We start from the raw sequence: 23,766 nt of genomic DNA, 5'->3' as shown, positions 1-23,766 counted from the left end.
AACAAGGTGATTGAAATCCTCTAACCAGGTCACATTTAACAGTGTGTAATGTAACCTTTAACAAGGTTGGCCTTTCACAGGGCATCACTTCGGAAGAGTGAGAATAAGTAGCATGTTACTGGTGGTTTTTCCCAAATTGGGTTTCCACATAAAATTATTATGTCAAATATGTTATTGATTCTATTATGTTTCATGTTTACATTTCTTCAAAGTTGATTTGATAGTAACCTACAAGTTTAAGTGATTTTATGATCTAATGGTTGCATGCATGATGAATATATTCTTTGGATATGGGTTCACTAAGCTGTAAAAAATTCTATTTATACATCTGAACCTTGGATAACTAATTCACCCCCCTCTGAGTTATTTTAAATAATTTCAACAATTGTTATCAAAGCCATCTGCTTAAGAGGACTAGTTTGAAGGTACTAGAAGCAAAAAGATCAAGATGTCAAAAAGAAAGGTAGCCAAGCTTAATAGAGCTAAATTTCCTGCATGACAAAGTTTGATGAAGCTACAACTAGGAGTTCTTGGAGATCATGCACAATCTACCATTGCTATTGAGCATGTTGATCATGTTGGAGCCCTAACTGCTGAAGATTTGAAAAAGAAGAAAGAACAAAACCAGGCAATGTTGGAGATTTCCTCTACCCTAAGTTATGTCAAGTTTGATGAAATAAAGCATTGTGATAGTGCAAAGAAAATGTAGGATGCTCTTCACACCATTTATGGAGGAGGTACAAATATTCTAAGAGCCAAATCTAAAAGTCTTAGAGTTAAGTTTGATGATATGAGAATGCAAGAAGGTGAAAATGTTGCTCACTATTTCTCTAGGATAAAAGATGTTGTTAATGCCATAAGAGGATCTACTGGTAAGATAGATGATGAGACTATACTAAGAAAATTTTTGAGAACATTGTTGCTCGCCTATGCTTTTAGAGTTTCTGCAATACAAGAACTAAGATGTATACCAAGTTCTAATGTCGTGCCCAAAATTCGAGGCAAAAACACACCCAAAAAAATATTTATATAATTAATTCACTATATAAAAGCATGCTACACTAAAAACCTTATGAAAAGTTTGACCAAGGATTAAAGTGAGTTTCAAATACATATCATAAAGATGTAGAGTAAATATTCCAACATAATGCAGAAGTTTGAAAACCTAAGTCCTAGTGTTACCAGAACCTTTAGGTTAAATTTACAAAGGTATGACTTCCAATTCAATTTACATATTAGGGTTTCCAAGTTCATAAGTTGACTATGATGCTATCCCCTTTTAACATTATACTAGATCAATCCTTGGGAGAATCTAATTTTGCATTTATAGGTTAATCCATCATAACATATTAATACTTAATTCAGGATATTATCATAACCTATTTAGAACTAATTAAAAACATTAAATATTTATTATTAAATTAATCACGACATTGTCCCATCTTCTAATCAAAACCCAAACCATTCTATCAAGCTATTTAGACAACTTTAAATTCATTACACATTTAAATCCTTATATAGCCATTTTAACTAATTAAATCATTTATATTCGTCTTTTAATTTATTTACAACTTTAATTATTTCTATTTATTAAAGTTTGTCCAAACATCTTTAGAATGTCTAACCTCAAGACATCAAATAATAATTTATCACTAAACAAAATCAAAATCATAATCTTATTGACGTATATATTTAAAAACTGAAACACTACTAACTAATAAAAAATATGAACACATAAATATAAAACTAACTAATATAATATTAATACTAAAACAAAATAACCAAGTATACTAATATTAACATCTAATAAAACCATTTAACTAATACTAATCTTAATTTCACTAAAGTTAATCCTAACCCAAAAACTAATTAAAAATCTAATTACTCAATAATAAACTTCATCTAACACTTTACTGACTAACCAAGAAACATATTAATACAAAAGTAAAACTAACTATTCCTAACAACTAACCTATCTAACTTTAATATCTAACATACCATTTACTTTACACTAATTAAAATTCCTAACTTGACTCATTAAAAAAAACCCCTCCCTAAACTCGCCTACCTCCCCTCCACATGGCACATCATCCTAGCTCCCTTACCTACTACTGAAGAAGAACATGGTGGCAGTTTGAAGAGGTGAGGGCAAGTGTGAGAAGGGGTGTGGGGAGGAGAAGGTAATACAAGGTGAAAAACCACCTCCCCTCCCATTAAATCAGTGCTAATCTCCAAGGAACCTCACCCATTTTCCTTGGGCAGCTTCCTACATCTCCTCATGTGGATCAAGGTCTACCAGTCCACAACCCCAAGTAGGCCTTTTCCTTGGCACCAGTGGTACGTGAGGTATCTTAATGCCCCCCCCCTAAATGTAATTGGAGGATGGTCAAGAGATAAGTGGGTCTTCAACCATTTAGGCACCTCCTTTTTTTGACTTGGTCAATGGGAATTCATGTCCCACTTAAGCATTTTCAAAAAACAAAACTGATTTTTTTCCTTCCTTGTCATGTCACGTGGGTGGGTTAGAATGAAGGAAAAGGTGTGAATTCCTTGGAGGTGGAGGGATGATGTCACTTCCTTGAATGCATTGACTAGGGTGTAGTGTATAAAGTTTAGTGGGTGGTTAGGATAGACATAGGGTAGGATAGGTAACCTCCCTTTTTTTAAACTTTTTTTTTTTATAATTATATGATTTTCTTTTAAAATGGTATCAAGATATTTAAATGGGATCGAAAGAGAATATTCTCTGTTCACAAGAGATTAATCAATTTTCTTATACAAAGGGCAGAGAGCTTTTTGCTCAAGGATGATATATTTTCTCAAATCCCTTTTTTTTGAAGTATTGGATTTTTAAATATATTGAGTTTTCAAGGAACGGGGATTTTTTTTTAAAGTTGAATTATAGCATAGAGTTTGATGTTTTGTTTATACATCCACATAGGACTATTTCTCTTTTCAACAATTATGAAAATACAAGATGAACTACCATTCATATAATTGAATTTTCTTAACATAGTTCAAAATCAAATTGCATAACTTTATATATATCATTATTTTGTCTAACTACCATTTAATCATATGCATACAAATTTGAATTATAAGAATGCCATAGGGAAGGTAAAATATCATTGCATCTATTTTTTGATAAACATATGCATAAAAATTGAATCATAAGGAATATCAAATGAAAGGAAAATACTCTAATTTTTTTTAAGATACATGGACTAGCCACTTCTTATTTATTTTATTAAATCATCTAATTCAAGGACTCCCTTGGGAAAGAACCAGGGAAGAAAACCCGAGATCATAATTTTTCCAAAAATAATTTTAACAATAACTTTTTACAACAGGATCATTATCCTAAGGAGAAATCTCCCCAAACATCCAAATTGAAACAACTCTGAATTCATGCTTGGCTCCATAACAAGGTAGCCACTACAAAATCTGTAATTTTGATCAAGGCAACCATGGAGAAAATAAAACTGATTGGGAAACGCACAAATTTAATACGAAGACACATTCAACCCAAATACTCCCATCCCAGGTCTACACAATAGGTTCATTAACAAACCAAACTAGGGAGAAGGTGGATTTTTCTAGGTAGGAGAAGTCAGTCACAACACCATAATAGATGCCCTTTCAAAGCTAATATCACAAGAACTTTTATTCTTTCACTTCTGAATTTTCCAAAATATAAACATAGTTTGTATTGATGAGTAGGGGGCCATAACACCCTACTCTCTCTCTCTCTCTCTCTCTCTCTCTCTCTCTCTCTCTCTCTCTCTCTCTCTCTCTCATTGTCATGAGGAGAGACTATGCATTGCCTAGAGTCCAACTAAAGCCCTCCTCCTGTACATGGCCACTTCTACCTTATTCAAGGGTGAGTAATGCCAACACAACCCTTACAATTTTCTTCAAAAATCAAAATGTAAAACATGAAACAAAACATTTAAGAAAACTCATCACAATCCCATCCCCAACATGTTCATCATACATATGAATACACACACATGCAACAACCTACTCTAATAAATGAAACACGGCATGAAGACATGAACTTGAAGGATTTGTACCTTCACAAATGGTTATAGTAACTAAAATTTGAGAAGAGCTATCCTTCCTTCTCCTTCAATCCTAACTTTACTCTCTAAATGTAGAGATGGGGTGAACAATCTTCCACCCTCAAATATGCCACTAAATAGGCTCCTAACTCAACCACTTACAAAAAGAAATAACTCCCCACTTGACTAAGGGTTTCTAGAGTCTTCTAACTTAACCTCATCATTAAGGAAAACTTCATGGTGGAGTATAACTTGTCAAACTCATGTTGAAACTTCAATTTTCACACTAAAGCAAAAATGGAATAATTGGGTGGTCACAAAAGTCAACGAAAGGTGCTAGAGGGGTGGAAAATGCCCCAACCCATACATATACCCCCTACACACTTAGTTTCCTTTAAGACTATTTAATGACCTATTAAATTGCTTGAAATATTTGGACTTTCTAAAAATCCTAGGAATGCAAACTTACCACTAGACCCTAATTAGGGTAATTAATCTTGATTATTAACTAATTAGTATTAGGTCACTAACCTAGTCCAGTTTAGATTATTGGGTTAATCGGCTAACCCTAATTATCAAGTTGACATACATATACAAATTACGAGTGTCAAGTGACACTATAAGATTACTATTACAAAACATTAACACTTAACGATTACAGAATGATATGCACATTAACTTTATGATAGAAATAAAATATGAAACAACGGGGTCTGCATCTTTCATTAGACTCAACCATGGTTTCACAAATTGTACATAGGGTCAAGTTCTGATTCTTTGTTAGATTTCCTGGCTAATAGTCTTGTACGCTTTATTTCACACATTAGTAGTTCAAGAAAAATCACATGCATATATTTAAAACTAATTTGGATAATCACATAAATCAAAACATTAACTTTTATTTAAATAATCATTTCTCATTTCTACACACATTTAATCATTAGTAATTACATAATCAATATAACATAACTTATTCTTTAATTCAGATTAAAATACTAGAATTGTCATCATTAGGCATGCATGTACCTAAACATCATAAATATCACCAACAAGGAATACTAAACTATCTGAATGTGTGTAACCTAATCATCAAGGTACCATAATTAACATCATCATCATAAGGTGAAACACCTCATATCATTGTTAGTGAAAATTAATGTTTAAACAGTCAAGATAATGTAATAGTTCTCGAGTCACTGAGTATTTAAAACATGGATGTATCAGCTAATCTCAGTTTCTATTAGGACATCTAAACCATAAGACATTACTTAATATTCATTCCAATCTCCTATAATAGATTTAACAAGGAAATTGATATTTAATAAGTACATGCGAGGAGGGACCTTACATCTAATGTAACTCTTGAAGGTCTGGTAGTTAGGCTCACTGCCTTTGAGTTATCTAATTTTGATAACTTCAAATATGATAATCTTGAATTTTCTTTCAAAGCTAAGTTGTCAATGAAGTAACCTAATGAGAAAAAGAAGAAAAAGGTAAAATATGTTTCTAGTGATAGTGATACATGTGAGGAGGATGTCGAACAACTTGAACCACTAATAGCAAGGAGATTTCACAGAGGTAAAGGAAAATTCAAAGGTAATCTACTATCATGTGTTTTAATTGCAATGAGGTTGGTCATATTGTTGCTAGATGTCCAAAGAAGAAGAACTACAAAGGTGGAGACAAGTACAAAAGTAGAAGAGATGAGGACATCAAAGATTACAAAGACAAAGGCAAGAAGTCTTGCTACATTGCAAAAGAGGAAACTAAAGATGGATCAGATGATCATGATGATGAAGTGGTGTATGTTGTAATGAAGGATGATTCTAATGAAGATGAGGCAATTAAACTAGTGTCTTGTGTGAATAAGAATGATACATGAATCATTGATAGTGGGTGTTCACATCACATGACTAGAGATAAAAGTAAGTTCATTACCTTGAATCATTATAATGGAAATAGTGTAAGGTTTGATAATGATGCACCCTAAAGGTTCTATCAAACTCACAAAAAATATTTTATGTGGCAATGCTTATTATGTTGAAGGACTTGACCATAATTTGTTGAATGTGTCACAACTAAATAGTTTAGGTTGTAAGGTTGAGATTGAGAACAAGATTTCTAAGATATATGATATTGATGGAAAACTAATGGGAAAAAGGTGATCAAACTAGATGTAATATATTCTATCTTGATATGGATGATGCTACCTATCTAGTTGTACAATTTTATGATGTGTAGTTGTGAAATAAGAAGTTATATCATGTTAATTTTGATAACTTGGTTAGTATCAGTAACATGAGAAGAGTCAAAGGTTTGCCTAAGTTGAAGAAACCTGACAATATAATTTGTAAACAATGTCAATTAGGCAAGATGGCAAAGTCAAGATTTAAGAGTAAGACTCATACCTCTAAAGGAATATTAGAGATTGTTCATACTGAATTGTGTGGACCAATTGATGTGCAAAGCTACAAAGGTGATAAGTACATTATGTTATTTGTTGATGACTATTCTAGAATGATGACGGTTATGTTTCTAAAATAGAAATATGATATTTTCCAAATGTTTAAGTGGTACTTAGCAAGAGTTGAGAAGGAAACATGTAAAAGTCTAAAATGTTTGAGATCTAACAGAGGAGAAGAATTTACATCAAATGAGTTTGAAGTGTTTTGTAATGACAGAGGAATCAAAAGATAGACATTCACCCCTAGGACCCCTCCAAAAAATGGAGTTGCTAAAAGGAGGAACAAATCTATAATGGACTATGCTAGGACACTCATTGTGGAGAAAATTTTTACTTTAAAATACTAGAGAGAGGCTATAAGTATAGATGTCTATACCTTGAACTATGTGCAAGTCAAGAAAAGTACACATTCAACACTTTTGAACTATGGTATGGATACTCACCCAATGTAAAACATTTTAAGGTATTTGGAAGCAACTGTTATATTCTCAAAGATTTTAGGAATGGTAAACTAGATGCAAAAGTGGAGAAGGTATATTCTTTGGTTATTCCACAAGAAGTAAAGCTTATAAGTGTTTAAATACTAACTCTAACAAAGTTGTGGAAAGTGCAAATGTGAAATTTGATGAATATACAGAAGTACATGAGGCTGAACCTATGAAGGAACCAGAGGAATACAAATCATGCGTATACTTTTATGAAGGTATGTGTTGTGGTGTCCACAACACACGCCCCATTCCTCACTAGGAATGGAGACCCCCTATTTTTTTTCGACTCCCGGACTCATAGTTCGGGAGTCGGGAGAAGAAAATTTAGTTAAGAATTTTAGAGTCAAAAAAAAAAAAAAAAATCTTGTGCACATGCGCATCGAGGCACGACGCACTTTGCAAAAGAGAGAGAGGGTTATAAAACCCTCCCTCCCCTTCTTGTCTTGCTCATTTTCCTCAAGAGCAAGGAGGGAGAGGTAAATGCACTCCCCCCCCACCCTCTTTTTTTAAATGTTGTGCACCCATGAGGTGCATGCATGCTACCTCGCACCCTGCGTGCGAGCGACGCACCGCTGTGGCACTGCAAGCAGCACCCCTTTGGGCACGTGCAGGGTGCTCCCGCAAGGTGCATTGCATGCCTGTTTTAGGTGCGCGTGCCCTTTTGGGGCACGCGAGTGGCACTCCATTAATTTTAATTATATATATATCTATATAATATATATAAAAATAAAAATAAAATTTAAAAAAAACAAATAAATAAGTTCCCAAGGGGGACTTTTTTTCCTTTTACGTTATTTTTCTTCAATATCCAATAATTAATCATGTTTTCTTTCTCGTGACGTGCAGGTAATATAATCAAATGGCGTCCACATTCAGATCAGCAGCAAAACCAATTGTGTAGAAGTTCCAAGGCGTAACCCCAAAATCATAGTTGCATGATGAGTACTCTGAGATCAAAGACACAAAACTTGGACACACGGACTTGGGAGAGTTCTTGAGAGTTTGTAACAATCCAACTAAAAGATCATCCTTGAGATCTTCCCTAATCCATTCTGGATTAGTAAATGCAGCATCACATCCCAGGACCGTGTAGTCAGCTGAATTGATTATGACCCTATCTTGGCAATTTGTTCCTAATGAAAGGTTGGTAAAGAGCATCACTGGGGAAGTGGTCTTGGATCTACGACCTAATAATATTGAGAGGGTTTTTCATCTACCCAAAGTCAATTAGTTCATCAGGCTTTCATATGAAGTAGCTGAGAGGTGGCATAAGGATCATCATCAAGAGGCCATCGACATCATATATTCCTCATACTTCATTGAGAAACCACCTCAGGGGAAGACAATCAGCAAAGTGGATATGACTCAAGGATACATGAAGGATGACATTAGATATTCAATCATTCTCCTGAGCAGAGTTATGGGATTTCCTGCAATAGGTCATCTCGCTCCATTCATGGTCAACTTCATTGAGACCATCAGACACGCAAAGATGCCACTAGATTGGGCCACTACACTTAGTGAGAACTTCTGTGACTAGTTGCAGATAGTAAAGGACAAGAAGAAGTTCTATATGACTTCTTATGTGGTGTATCTACTTGCAGCAAGGGCAACTAACTATTTCGGGTTGTACAAGAAGGGTAGTATGCAGGACCCTAATGCATGGTCGTATATAGTCTATCCTCAGCTGGTGAAGAAGAAGCTCTCACCGCAGAGCAAGGAGTATAGAATTGTGAATGATGCCTTCATCTTTGCCATCATTTGATTCATTGAAGGGGTTTATGGGAAGAGGTTGTCCGATGAAGCCAAGATGCAAATCACAGCTCTCAGTGCATATTTCATCCAGTTTCAGACATTCACATACATTCGGGTTGGTGGTGCATCCATCAATCCAAAGAAACTCCCAAGGTACCCAAGTGACAAGTTGGTTCTGATGGAAATATCCTAGCAGATTGAGTCATCTTATGAGAGGATCAAAAGACAATGGAGGCCTTGTTGGGATTGGCCTTTTGTAATAGGAGCATACTAGGTAAAGAGAAAGCAGGATATCTCGACTTTCAAGTGGGAATGGGATAATTATCCTCTTGAAGAATATAACTCTCCCCGGCCATTCTTTGACAATGTTGGTAAAGTGGAAAACCTAGCAAGAAAAGAGTTCTACCACGAGGATGCCATTGAAGATCATTGGATGAATGCCACAAATGACTACGATGTTTGTATCAGGGACTATTGTAGAATGACTTTGTATTTAGCAGAAAAGGCTCTCCATTTGACCATCTTGGATGAGATAAGGGTACAGGACTCGTAGGAGCTACTAGATCCCCTATTCAATATAGATAAAGTTTGCGAGAGGCCCATTATGAATGCAAAAATTGATAGAGAGGAAGGAGATGATATTAATCATCGAGCGAGACATGTCATTAAATGACAAAGAGTTGGATCAAGAAACCCTTTCCACTTGATCCAATTCTAGATGCAGTGATATTCCATGCACATGCTCGCTCAGAAAGGGGAAAGGGAAAGAAAGTCACAGTTCCTATCTTTGCGCTCCAGTCTCCTATTAGGCCAGAAATAGTCTACCAGCTAGATCATCTAGTGGGATACTACCACCCTTTAGAGAAGAAGGGAAAGAGGAACAGAGCTTCTCCTCAGAGGTTTCAGATAGAGCATGTTGAAGAACAGGCCCCTTCCCAACGATAGGAATCCAGTACCCAAGAGCCCCAAGATGGTGGAGCTCCTCATATTCAAGTTGAATTTTCATTGCCTCTTGTTTTGTAAAGTCAACAAGAAGAGGGAGAAATTCTAGAGACATCCATTCATCCAGTGCATGAAGAGCCCACTACTCCTATGGTTCCACAGAAACAAAAGATGATCAAGGTTAGAATGAACAAGAGCCAAAGATTTCATAAAAGATTAGTGTCTAATCCCTCTATTCCTAAAACCATTCCTGAGGAAGAATCAAATGAAGGGGAAATAGAGTCAGATGAAGAGTAGGAGCAAGTGCCTATATAAAGGAGAACTCAGCTGGCCAAAGCCACAGAATTGGAAAGAAGGAAGAGTGTCACAAATACCCCACTACCCACCCAAGCTTAAACGGTAGAACTCTCTTCTTTGAAAGATGAAGTACAACAATGGGTGAATGAGCAAAGGGAACTAGGTGATGATGTCCTCTCCATCCCAGATTTTGATTTCATGCCAGTGGGTATAGAATTAGTTGGAGATAAGATCAGAGATGCTCCTATAGGTGAACTTCAACAACAAGATTGGATGTAGATGCCACCCGAGACGCAAGGTCCTCGTCTCACTCCCCTATCTTCACCTCAAGTTATGATGGTAGATAAGGTTTCAGTAACGCCTCCACCTTTGAGTTTAGAAGAATATGTTCAGAAGGAATCATCATTACAAGGGCAACCAGAACCAAGGGTTACCGATGAGCCATCAAAAGAAGCATAGGTAGTAGAATATATACAACAACCTTCTCAGGAAGTTCAGGATCAAACTATGGGATCTACAGAAACGGAGACTACAAAAGAAGAACCCTCACAACATGAGACTCCAAGCAAGAGCGATAGAGGGAAGGAGGTAGTTGAACACATCCCTTCATCATCTAGAGCCAAGGTTATAGAAAGACATATCCCAAGATGGTTTCAGAAGGAGATAATGAGAAGTGCCAAGCATCAATTTCCTACTTCAGAGGATGATATTTATGACATTGTAGAGATTTTGAACAAGCCTGACTCTCAATTACATGATGCAATGCCATTTGCATTCATTACTACTACACAGAACTAGGACTTATTTTCACAAGTGGCTCACCCTCCAGAAGGTACAAATGAAGAAGTTGTTAGCCTTTAGGACTATGAAGTGAAAGATATTATGTTAGGAAAGCCTACATGGGATACATTTCGACAGATGATGACTATGAGAGTCAAGGAGGCTCTCACCCATATGGAACAGGATGAGATTGAAATTAGAACACTTCAAAGGCAAGTTGAGATCTTAAAGGAATATCTAGCTGAAGTTATTGGTCCTCTTGATTCTAAACGCCCTGAGGAGACTTTGAATACCATTCTTAGAGAAGGGGAAGGTGTACGGCTTAGTCCATTTTTGAGAGCTTGTCAGGATTGGCGAAACAGACTTGAGGATAAGGATGTCACTATAATCATAGGAAGTTTGAAGTTATTGCATGCTACACAAGAGAATGTTGGCAAGATCTTGGCAATTTTGAGGCAAGACTTCAACATCATGGATGAGGTACGGGTATGGAGCAAGGATTTACAAACTCTACAAGCCATAAAAGGGAAAAGGTACTGCATTCTGATTGATGTATATACCAAAGAGGAGTTAGACATGATAGATGATTGGATAGAAAATATTCCAAATGGAAATAAAGTGATGGAAACATTGCACGATGAGATACACAGGCTCAAGGACCAAGCTCGAGAGCGAATTTTGGAAGCAGAAAAGTTGTACAATGATGCATGCTTGGATATTTTTCAAGATGAAGAGTGAGAGCTTTTTCCAGTTGAGTTAGTTGTGGAAATTTTCATAAAGACTTTAGAGGAAGCATCTAGTGATGAAGACATCAGACAAGCCTTCAAGACAGAGGAAGCACTGTTAGAGTTGAACACCAAACTCAAAGATTTTGTAGAAACTCAAATTGAGGTGGACAACTATAGATAGAAGGTCAAAGACAATTATGAGGCTTTGGATCTTCTAGATGTTGCTAAGATTACTGAGATTATAGATAAATTCAAGGGCAAACATCCAAACATATCTTTAGGTTAAAGATGAGCAAAACCCAAATGCCAGAATTTCAATTTTGACACTTCGTAAAATTTTGAGATTTTTGACCCAGTCAAGGTTCGTAGCTCCGTAGCTCCATAGGTCCAAAATTTAGAGGTGCACCGACAGTTGACTGTCAGTTCCAAAAATAGCACTTTCCATGCATCGGGAACACATTCTGATAGCAGTTTAACTCCGACACACGCCTAGTGAAGGGGTAGCTTCTATTTTTGGTGTCTCCATGCACGTCCACTTTGATTGATAGCTTCCTCCTACTTTCTCTCTCATGCTTTCTCTATTTTTGACATGTAAAGGGATCATGCATCTGAATAATGAGTAAAATATAGATGGAGTCCCTCTAGGCACCAGTTAGATTGTCAGTTTGTATATATTTAGTTTGTTTAAATGTTTTAAAAGCATTTTATTGCATCAAGATATCTCTCACTCTCAACACAAATTGAGGAGACAATTTCTTATAAATACCCCATTGTAAAATGTAACAAGGCCCATCGTTATTATGCAATAAATTATGCTTTTGGTGCTAGTATTCAGAGTGTAGTTATTCTCGCCTGAATGTGTCATTTTTTTGTGGATTTTATTCATGAGATTGTGATTGAGCCAAAGGTTTATCATGTTCTTTCTGGTTGTGTGATCTTTTAGTTTTGGTGTTTGCTACAGATATATGAATTCTATTGACGTAATGAGCTTGAGAAGAGATCACCCGATTTGTGTCTACATAGCTTTTTGTCTCGCATGAGCACACTTTCTATGGCCTTGCGATTTGATGAAGAGTGAAACATCATTTGATTTGTTAAATATTATCAATGATGATTGCATCAGTGGATTCTAGGAAGCGTTACTCTTGTTTTCATTGGTTTCCTACCGATTTCTTCGAAGGTTTAACTCGCAGCGTGTTGTGTTCTGTAGCTTATGTCTGTTTAGGAATTTCAATTTCAAGTCATTTGATTTCATGTTATTTTGCTTTCAGTTTTGTTATTTGCTTTACTAACCCCCCTGTTAGAATAGGACCTCATAGTAGTTGCATTGTTAGAGTTGCATTCATTGAAAAAATAGAAAAATAGAAAAATATTGTTCTTTTGGTGTGATATTTTGAGACAGCGGACAAATTTTACTTCAATTCCAAGATAAAAGAGTTTTTAGAACTAGCAAAGGCCTCCTTGTGAGCACTCACATTTATCTTCTACTAAGCGAATTTTGGTACGTCACAAGACAAATACTGAACCTTGGAGTGGATCCTTAAAAAGATTTGCTTTTCAAGAGAGAAATTACACTATGGATTTCTGTCATTGACCTTGTGCAAAACAAATGCCCAACAATATGCATGCTGATGAAGATGTTGTAAATCAAGTTGCAAATCAACAAGTTTCAATGATTGTCGAGTCACATACTATAAATGTTGAGTTGCATTCAAGTACTAAGCTACAATCAGGTGTCGAGTTACAAAATGAAGTTGAGGCACATTCTAATTTTGAGATTATTGTACATGAAAGAGATGTTAAACTACCTGATATAGAATTACATAGTGATTCAGAAGTTGAGAGACCAAATGAGGAAAATAGAGCAGAACTTAGATTGTCAAAGTATGTCAAAAGACATCACCTTGCTGCACAAATCATTGGAGATAAAGATAAAAGACTAATAACAAGGAACAAGTTGAGAAATGATACATGTTTTCTTAGCATGCACAAACCTTAAATAGTGAAAGATGCCTTAGAAGATGTGGACTAGAGTAAAGTCATGTAAGAATAGATTGAACAAATTGAAAAAAATAAGGCATGGACTCTAGTTCCTAGACCAGAAGATAAAAATGTGATTGGCACCAAGTGGGTGTATAGAAACAACTTAGATGAAAATGATGAAGTCACAAGGAATAAGGAAAGATTAGTTTTCAAGGGGTATACACAAGAAGGGATAGACTATGGAGAAACATTCACTCATGTTGCAAGATTGGAAGGAGTAAGAACTCTGCTTGCTTACTCTGCAGACAAAGGTTTCAAAGTTTATCAAATGGATGTTAAATCTGCATTTCTAAATGACATATTAGAAGAAGGGGTTTATATAAAACAATTAGAAGGATTTGTTGATGCTAACAACAAAAATGTGGTATGTAGACTGCACAAAACTTTATATGGCTTGAAGTAACCACCAGGAGCGTGGTATGAAAGGCTTCACAATTATCTTGTGAAGATTGGATTTGAGAGGACTGATGATAACAACAATTTGTACTTAAAGATAGAGAAAGGCAAAGGTATTTTACTATCTAAAATTTTTGTTGATGATATCATATTTGGAGGTCAAGATACTTTATGTAAAGCTTTTGCAAATGAAATAAAGAAATAATTTGAGATGTCTATGTTTGGAGAGATCAATTTTTTTGTGGATTTGCAAGTACATCAGATGAAATATGGTGTATACATTACTTAGTCAAAATATGTAAAAGAGATACTGCAACTTTTGGATTGGAAGATTCCAAGCCAGTAAGCACACCTATGGTGATAGGACATAAATTGTCAAAGAATGATGATTCAGCTAAGGTAAATCAAACATTGTACATGTCTATGATTAGAAAATTATATTATGTAGTACATAGAAGACGTGATATTGCATTATATGTTGGGATAGTTCCAAGATTCTATGCTAATTGTAGGGAGAATCATTTGATGGTTGTTAAGAGAATAATGAGATATATGAAAGTAACAGAAGACTATGGTCTATATTACAATAAAAATAAAAAAATTGAGTTGAGTGCCTTCACTGATGTTGATTGGGCTAATATTGATGATAGAAAGAGCACTAGTGGAGGAGCATTTTTCTTAGGAAAAAGGTTGGTTACATGGACTAGCAAGAAACAAAATTGAATATCTTAATCTACTGCTGAAGCTGAATATGTTGTTGCTGCAGTAAATTGTACAAATATTGTATGGATCAAACAGCTACTCAAAGGTATTAAGGAGGAAATCATTGAACCTATGATACTTTATTGTGATAATACAAGTGCTATAATTATATCAAATAATCATGTGATGCATACAAAGACTAAGCACATTACAATAAAGTATCATTACTTGAGAGAATTAGTTCAAGATAAAGAGATGAAGATGGAATATGTGAATACAAAAAAGCAAATACTTGGTATCTTCACAAAAGCATTAACTAAGGATGCTCATGAGTATCTAAGAGGTAAAATAGGGGTGATACCCCTATCCAAGGCTGCTTAAAAAGCATGAGAAGTGCCCTGCATCAAACGAGATGATTAACATATGTTGCACATTGATGCAGTGGATCTTACTTTAGGATTTGCCTAAAGTAATCAAAGAGCTAAAGTTACAAATTGATCACAAACCGAGTGACAGAGAGAGAAACTGAAAATGTTCATATCTGCATATTAAAATGACAAGTCTTTGACATTATTATCGAAGAGCGAGATATTGGTGGAAATATTATATAGATAGAAGATATAGGGAGAAAGACAAAGCAAGGGAGAAATCCAAGGAAGATGGAAGAAATATGGAATATCTACTTAGAGAGAGCTAGTGTGCTTGGTGATTACTACAGGGAAATAAATAGTTACATCTACCTAGTAAGAGGGAGATAATGCTCAAGGAGGTATAAGAAGTGATCAAGAGGGAGTCATAAGGATGAGTTGATTGTTTGTTGATTAGAACAAAATTTTGTAACCTATACTAAAGATGAAAGCTCCTGATAGAGGGAGAGATTTCAATACAAGAAATTATTTTATTTTTGGTATTATTGTTGGTTGTATTGGTTTCCCATCAATGCCAAAGAGGGAGATTGTTGAAAATAGATTGATACAAGTATGAGAATGTGTTTCAATCATTATTTTGTCACTGATCTCAAACCTACTACTTGCTAGTAAAACAACTACTTAGATGACTTGAGTACTATCATTTGTTTGATTGATGAGGAGGTTTTGATCAAATCAAATAACAATAGCACCTAGAGGAAAGGTTGAGTTATGATATGTAAAAAGAAGTATAAAGATCAGTTGAGACAGTGATAACATAGTGGATTGATTATTTACTTAAGGTTGCAAAGGATGGATACACTAATTAAGTTCATAAGAAAAAATATGAAGAATTGAATCTGGTAAACTTGATCGAGTGGACAGTAGGTGTTGAGCAAAGTTAGTGCAAGTTGAGCAGGAAATCAGTTGGAGCTGAGCAAAGTCAAATTTTAGTGTATGCTGAGTGATATAGTGTAAGCCAAGAAAAGTTTAGTTGACGTCAAGCACTAGTAAAATTTTGTGCTTGCTGAGTAATCTAGTTGATGTCGAGTAGAAGAATAGTATGGAAGTTAAGTGACAACGTATTGATGCCAAGTACTAGTATTCATGTTAAATCATGGATTTGATGAATCTGAGCCAACTATTTTATTTTCTTGAATTTTGTGAAGCATATGGAAGATCATTATGATGAGCTGGTGGCATGGAATTCAAGATAAACCATTTTGAGTTGAATTCAAAGATGATTGAAGGAGAAGTTTCCAGAAGGGAATAAAATGAAAAGATGGGTAGATTCATTAAATCCTACCTAACCCTAAAATGGATGATAGAGTTGAATGACAAAAGATCTTAATTTTCTAGTTATAGAGATGGTTGGTCAAAAGCAAAGGTTGTCATGTGCGAGAACCTAAGGAAGAAAGGAGTCTGAGTTATTTCTTCATCAGTAACCAAATAGAAGAGACTGCTATTGGAAAGCAAAGCAAGAAGGCTTAAGGGTATGTATGCTTGAAGGGTGAACAAGCTATTAGGGCTAAAGTGTGTGAAAGCCAAGAAGAATGGAGGACTAAACAGAGATCTGTAATTTGCAAAGTGAGTTGTAAGTTGTTATCATGTCAAGCCTTACTATTACTTTCTAATCATTGTATCGGTCTAGGGTAAATCCTTTGGATTAAGGTTGACCTAATAGTCATTTGTAAATATTTTAACTAGGTGACTTTCCAAGTGAATGATCTAAAGTCCTCTAACATGGCTCACTCCTAACAGGGTGATTGAAGTCCTCTAACGAAGTCACATTTAACAGTGTGTATTGTAACCTTTAACAAGGTTGGCCTTTCACAAGGTTGTTGGATACAATTGATTAATTGTGTGTTGTCTTTGATGTTACACAAATGTCATATCAATTGACAGTCAATGCATGTTGAGCTCACTTAGATAGTGAAGATAGTTTTCCTTGTCTACTAAGCATTCCTAAGTCTGCTTTGTACAGAAGACAGTATCTATCGAGCTCACTCAGGTATTGAAGGAATTTATGCAGAAAAGAGTGTTAACCAAGCTCACTCGGTTAACAGAGGAAAATTGAATAGAGTTAGTATTAACCGAGTTCACTTGGTTACCAAAGGAATTTTGTAAGTTTGCAGTGTTAACTAAGCTCATGTTGGTTAACACAGGAAATCACTTCAGAATCAGTTTCTAACGAGCTAGGTTGACTACCAAAGGATTTTCTTATTTTGACATGTAAAGCTTAATTATTTTACCTATTGATTCTAGCCGACTATGGTAATGAATATTGGTTATTTTAATTTGTATTTGAGCTAACTTGACAATTTGGAAGGTATAAGTAAAAGGTCAATTCATGATTTCAAAGTATGCAAGTTGAATGATTTGGAAAAGATAAGAAGAGAGGAAGCAAACTTGAAGGATAAGAAAGTATCCTTTTGGAGCAAAAAAGTGTTATTTGATCAGGAAGGATCAAGTATAAGCTAGAATAGAGATTTTTAATTAGCAATTTAGTTGCATCACAATCAGGTCATTTTATTGTTACTCTCTAACCATTTTAGTAGTGATCTAAAATCTCTTAATAGAGTTGGTTTAATAGCCATTTGTAAATCCTCTAACAAGGTGGCAATTCCATTGAATTGTTTCAAGACCTCTTACAATGCCACTCTTAACAGGGTAATCAAATTATTTAATAGGGTCACACTTAACAATGTGTTTTGAAACCTTTAACAAGGTTGGCTCCTAACAAGGATCACTTTAGAAGAGTGGAAAATAGAAACTAGTTACAATTGGTGATTTTTCCCAAATTGGGTTTCCACATTAAATCCTGGTGTCATATGTGTTCATGTTATTTCTTTCATGCTTGCAAGTAAATTACTAACAATATCTTAAGATCTACTAAGTTAAATACACTATGTATTTATCAAGTTACAACAATTTCTCTATGCTTATGGAGTATCAATAGTAATCAGTTTTATCAATTTAAATTTTATTTGACATCTAAGGGATCTAGGATTTATTTTAGTAGTAAATAATTCACCCCTCCCCTCTTAGTTACTCCTCTTATATTTCCAACAATTGGTATCAGAGCTTTTGGTGCTTGCAGAGAAGATTTCAAGGACCTAAGCTAAAGATTAGGATGTCTTAGAAAGGAGAGATTCCAAAGTTGAACAAAGACAACTTGGCAGCATGGCAAGGACTTATGAGGCTTCATCTGGCTAACATCAGTGATTCAGGTTGCAAATATCTTGATGAAGAATACAAAACTCCCATTGGAACATTATCAGTTGAAGATATTACTAAGAAAAAGAACCATAACATCATGATGATTGATATTGCATCTGCTCTCAGTTATGCTAAATTTGATGAGGTCAAATACTGTAAAACTACTTTTGATATGTGCAACAAACTAAAAGAAATCTATGGGGGAGATGGCAATGTAAGAAGAGCCAAAGTAGAAATCCTTAGAGGACAATTTGATCAAATGAGAATGAGAGAAAATAAAAATGTTGAAAAATATGTGGAAAGAATTAAAGCCAGTGTCAATGCCCTCAGAGCACCTGGAGGAGAAATCAAAGAAGAAATTGTTGCAAGCAAAATACTCAAAACTCTGCTTCCCATCTATGTAATCAGAGTGTCTGCTATTCAAGAAAAGAGATGTGATCCAAATAATAAGATAGGCTTGGATGCCCTAGTAGGAAGATTAACAACTTTTGAACTAGATAACTTTGACAACTATGTTCCTACTTCCAAGAATATTGTGTCTGCATTTGAAGCTAAACTCTCACTCAAAGAAAAGAGCAAGAAAATAAAAGATAATCAATCTGGAAGCAAGGAAGAAATTGAAGAAAGTTCTAATAGTGGTCTTGAAATTGTTGATTCACCCCCCTCTTAGTTATTCTGAAGAATTCCAACATAATGGACTTAGATGATTATGATGATGGATATGAATTAAAGTTTTATGGTTTGGTGTTTTAATGGAAATTGATATCAATTGATACATTCATGTTTTGATACCCTATGATTCGAGACTTGCTACATTGTTTGACTGTTTAAACATTGATTTGTACTAATGATGTTATGTGGTGTTTTACCTTGTGACGATGATGTTGTTTATAATACCTTAATGATTATGTTATACACATTAAGATAGTTCATTTTGATAATAGCAAATTGACCAAAATTAGATCTAGAATTATTTGATGAGCTATGTTTAAAATTTTGATACTGAAACTGAGGGATTATATCACAGTGTTAAATTGCACATGTTTTATATGAATACTTCTTAGAAAAGATAAGCTCATTAAAAGGAGATTATGGATGTTAAAGGTATGTAATCATGTAAGTTTGTTATATTTAACCAATGTGCAAAAATAGGAAAAGTTTATTAAAATGATATTTAGAATGTTTTGGTCAATTTGATTATGCAAATTTAGCTTATATATAAATGTGATTTTTATCAAACTAATGATATTCAAAATGAGTGTGCAAGAAAGTTACCAAGGAATTAATCAAAGAAACAATAACCAACCATATGTGCAAACTATAAAACCAAGTTTGAATCTAATGAAGAGATTCAAACCTCATTTTCAAGTGATTTATTTCATAATCATAATCTAAATGTATGTATTAGGTTATTTTATTTTGTTTGTAGTGACATGTCAAATATTTATCTAATGTGATTTTTATAGTGTTACTTGATACTTGTCACATGCATGTGTAAATTGACATGTCAATTAGGGTTGGCAATGTAACCCATTAACCTAAGACTAACTTAATTAGGAGCCTAATTAAATCCCCCTTGATTAAAGGTAAATTTTAAATTCCCATGAATAAGGGTTTTGAATTCAAAATTTCAAGTCACTTCTAGGGGCCAAAAAGTGGTCATAGGGGCAAAATTTAGTGGAATCTAAGTGTCTAAGTGATAGGGGTATAGGTTGGGGACCTTTTTAACACTACTAGAACCCCCAAGTAGCTTTAATGACCCTCTAAATATCTCATTTTCCATAAGTTACGAAAATTGAATGACCTTACGACATTTCCCAAATCCACACTCTTGCCTAAGACCTACATTTATGAGAGGAGACATGTTGACGACTAAAGGAGTTAAGGTCAATCCTAAATTTAGTGCTATTAGGTGGGTGGGCTTTGGAGGCCTTTGGATAAGTTAGTGGGTGTTCACCCAATCTCTATCTTTAGAGAAATTAGGTTTTAGAATGGGAGCAACCAAGGGGAAAGAGCTCTTCTAAAACTTAATTTTTCATTACACCTTGTGAAGGTTGGTGATCTCCATTGCCATGGATGCTTGTCTCATGTTTTCAATAGCTTAGTATGTGCTTGTAAATTCCTTGTATATGTGTTTTTTTATTGTTTTGTGATATTGCAATGTGAGGGACGAGATTTTGGTTTTGTTTCAATTTTGTTAATGTTCATTCTTTGATTTTTGTTGAGGGAATTGTGAAGAAAGTGATGACATTGCTCACTCTTGGATAGAGAAGAAATGGCCATGTGTGGGGAAAGGGGTTAGTTGGAATCCATGAAAGTGTAGAGTCTCTTGTCATGGAGAGAAAAGAGACAAAGACAAGGTGTATGAGACTTTGCTTGCCAATGCATATTGATCTTGTTTGGGGGAGATAAGGAGAAATGAGTAGGAAGTTGTATGTGAAATTTAGCCTTGGAAGAGGCATGTTTTTGTATGTTCTTCATTGGCATCTCCTACATGGAATTTCTACCTTCACCCCTTGTCATGGGATCAAGGTGAAACCCATTTGTGAAAACATTGGATGGGTGTTTTATGCTGTGGTTGTGTGATTGTGAATGTCACTCAGTCGGCTATTGTTTCTCCTAGCTCGATGGGTGGCCTCCTTGAGGCCTACATTGGGAGGCAAGATTTTCATGGTATGTCATTTATATTTGTAGATTTGTGGTGGATTTGAAGGTTGGAGCAAGCTTGGGAATTGATCTCTTGATGGTGTCTTTGTGTCACATTGTGTTGCAAGAATTCTCCATTATCATTCACCTTCTTGTTGCATGGTTGCATCCTTGAAATTAAAGGAATGGTTATAGTGTTATTGCAATATATTGGATTGATTAAATATGTGATTGCATATCCAAATGAGAGGGAATAATAGATCATTATGTGAAGAAAGTTCTATTGAATTCTTAAGAAATAACTACTTAGATATACAATTTTCCCATACATTTTCTAGGAGAGCATATTGACTCTCTAGAAAATGTATGGAGCAAATAGTTAATTCATCCTCAATTTTTTTCAACAAGAGAATATTCTCCCTAAAGATTCCCATCTTAAATGAAAATGATTATATAAATATATGACTTTAATAAAAGGTATCTTTTAAAAAAAATAGCATCACAATATAAATATTAGTATAAAAAAAGGCGCAAGTGGGGTGTGTGGGATGTCACTCATGTGGGACCCACACCCCACCCACCTCATCATCCTCCTAAAACTCACATTGGCCACATGAAATTTAAATGGCAATGATCACACTTTGCATAGGAATGAACCTTTATTTGGTGGGCCCTCACCTTCCTTAACACCTCCACTCATCCTTACCTTGTGTGAGCCTCCATGGAAGCGTTGACCTCCACCTTGGTGTGCTACCACATACATCAAAGTGGACCTACAAACATTAAGGGGTAAGGAACAAAAAATGATGAAACTTTAGTGGGAAAGGGCTTTGGTAGTTAGGTTCCCTTCCCCAAACCCCATACACCTTCCTTAAGTGCCCAACAAATAGTGGATGTCAAGTGATAAAGAAGTTGAGTCACAATATAAAGGTTAGTGTATGCCAAGCATCAAAGACTTCACATGCCGAGTAAGACAGTTTTGACATATTTGTTTGTAATGACACAAATAACTATGTAAACCATTTTTGAGCTAACTTAAGGATGAATTATGATATTTTGGAGATAAGGATGAATCTCAAGTTGGATTCCCAATGCAATTGCATGTAACTAATCAGAAAATGGGAAGGATTAAGCAACAAAATGGATGAATCTCAGTCGTAGATTCATACCTAACCCTAAGTCACCCAAGTCTTCTTAAGGAGGACAAAGGATAAACTCTCATATAGAATGAATGAATGTTGAAGGAGCAAAGAGAGAAGCTTGCATGTGCAAATAGAGCATTCAATGTGGCTAAGGAGTTATGAAGTGAGATAGCATTGTAGAATTAGTTAGAGCAGAATAGAGGAAAGAGAAGTGTATACAAAAAAGAGACATCTGATCAAGAAGGATCAAGAAGATATTGTTTAGAGGAAATCTATTATCAGGCAATCAAGTGTTAACCGCAAGATCAATGTTGAGACATTCTAATAGGTGATTTCAATCAAAATCTCTTAGCATATTAGTCCTAACAGGCTGTATTGAAATACTTTAATAGGGTTCTTACTTAGTTGTGAGTTAAAGTCCTTTAGCAAGGCACACTTCTAACAGGATGTTAAAATCCTCTAACAAGGTGAGACCTAACAGTCTTTGTAAGCCTTTAACAGGGTAGATCTTTCACAGGGTAGATCATGTCTCATGATCAAGACATTGTAACCTTCATTGGATACACTTTATTACTATAATAGTGAAGATTTGTGGGTTTCATCCCCACCCCAATTTTACCTTCTCACTTGGAGGGTTTCTAGGTAATCATATATGGTGTTATGTGTGTGTGAATGCTTATATGTTTACATGATTTAGATGTATGTGTTTTACATGTTATTTCAATTTACACATTGAATGCATGAGATGGATATGTGGTGACAGTTTTATGGGTCCAAGTTTAAACTACTGATTCACCCCCCTCCTCGCCCCCCCCCCGCCCCCCCTTCCAAAGTTTACCTTTCTTATTATAATTCCAACAATTGGTATCAAAGCCTTGTTCTCTAAAAGAGAATCTTTCTAGCTTTGAGGAAATATCTTGAAATGGAAGTCTATAAGTTGGGAAAGACTATTGAGAATTAGGAGATTGAAATACATCTCATTCTAAATCAACTAAATGAAGCAAGAGAAGAACTACACAAATCCTTGAAGAGAAGGAAAGAAATTTCTATTGGGGAGAATGACAAACAATACAGAGAGATAGATGCTTCTAAGGTATTTGTAGATGGAGACTTCAATGAATTTGATGTAGCAGTTGCAGATCTAGTGGAAAAGAAGAAAGCCAAAGCTGAGGAAATCAAAAATCTCAAGTTAGAGAAAGAATCACAAGCCATACTACTATGTGACGTGACTGAACAAAAGAAGAAAGCCATGGAAGACAAAGCAATGATTGAAGAAGACAAAAGAATTTTGGCCAACAAACTAGAAGAGAAATCATCAAAGCTAACCAAGATTTCCAACATGCAATTGGATACTCTAAGTCAAATGATGAATGCCAACTATGAACTAAATGCCAAGGACATTGAGATAACTACATTGAAGTTGCAGTATGAACAATTGCAAAGTGACCTAAAAAGGGAAGAGGTGAATCCACAAGAACCACCTTCTATCATCTGTCCAGTCACTAATATACAACCTTTGCTCCAAATACCAGTTGATACAATTGCCAAGGTTGATACAGTAGAGAAAAGCATAATGGAAACACAAGTTGCTACTATAGAACAACAAGAAATAGGTTAGATAGACTTATTTGCACCTACAGCACAAGATCAAGGTGCAAGTCAAGTCATTGTGGCAAAATAGGGAAAGCCTAAAGAG

This window comes from Cupressus sempervirens, chromosome 7, assembly GCF_028749045.1.
Source record: "Cupressus sempervirens isolate cs-2001-9-10 chromosome 7, ASM2874904v1, whole genome shotgun sequence".
Taxonomy (NCBI): domain Eukaryota; kingdom Viridiplantae; phylum Streptophyta; class Pinopsida; order Cupressales; family Cupressaceae; genus Cupressus; species Cupressus sempervirens.
The sequence above is the reverse complement of the archived record's forward strand: the minus strand, read 5'-3'. Positions refer to the sequence as shown.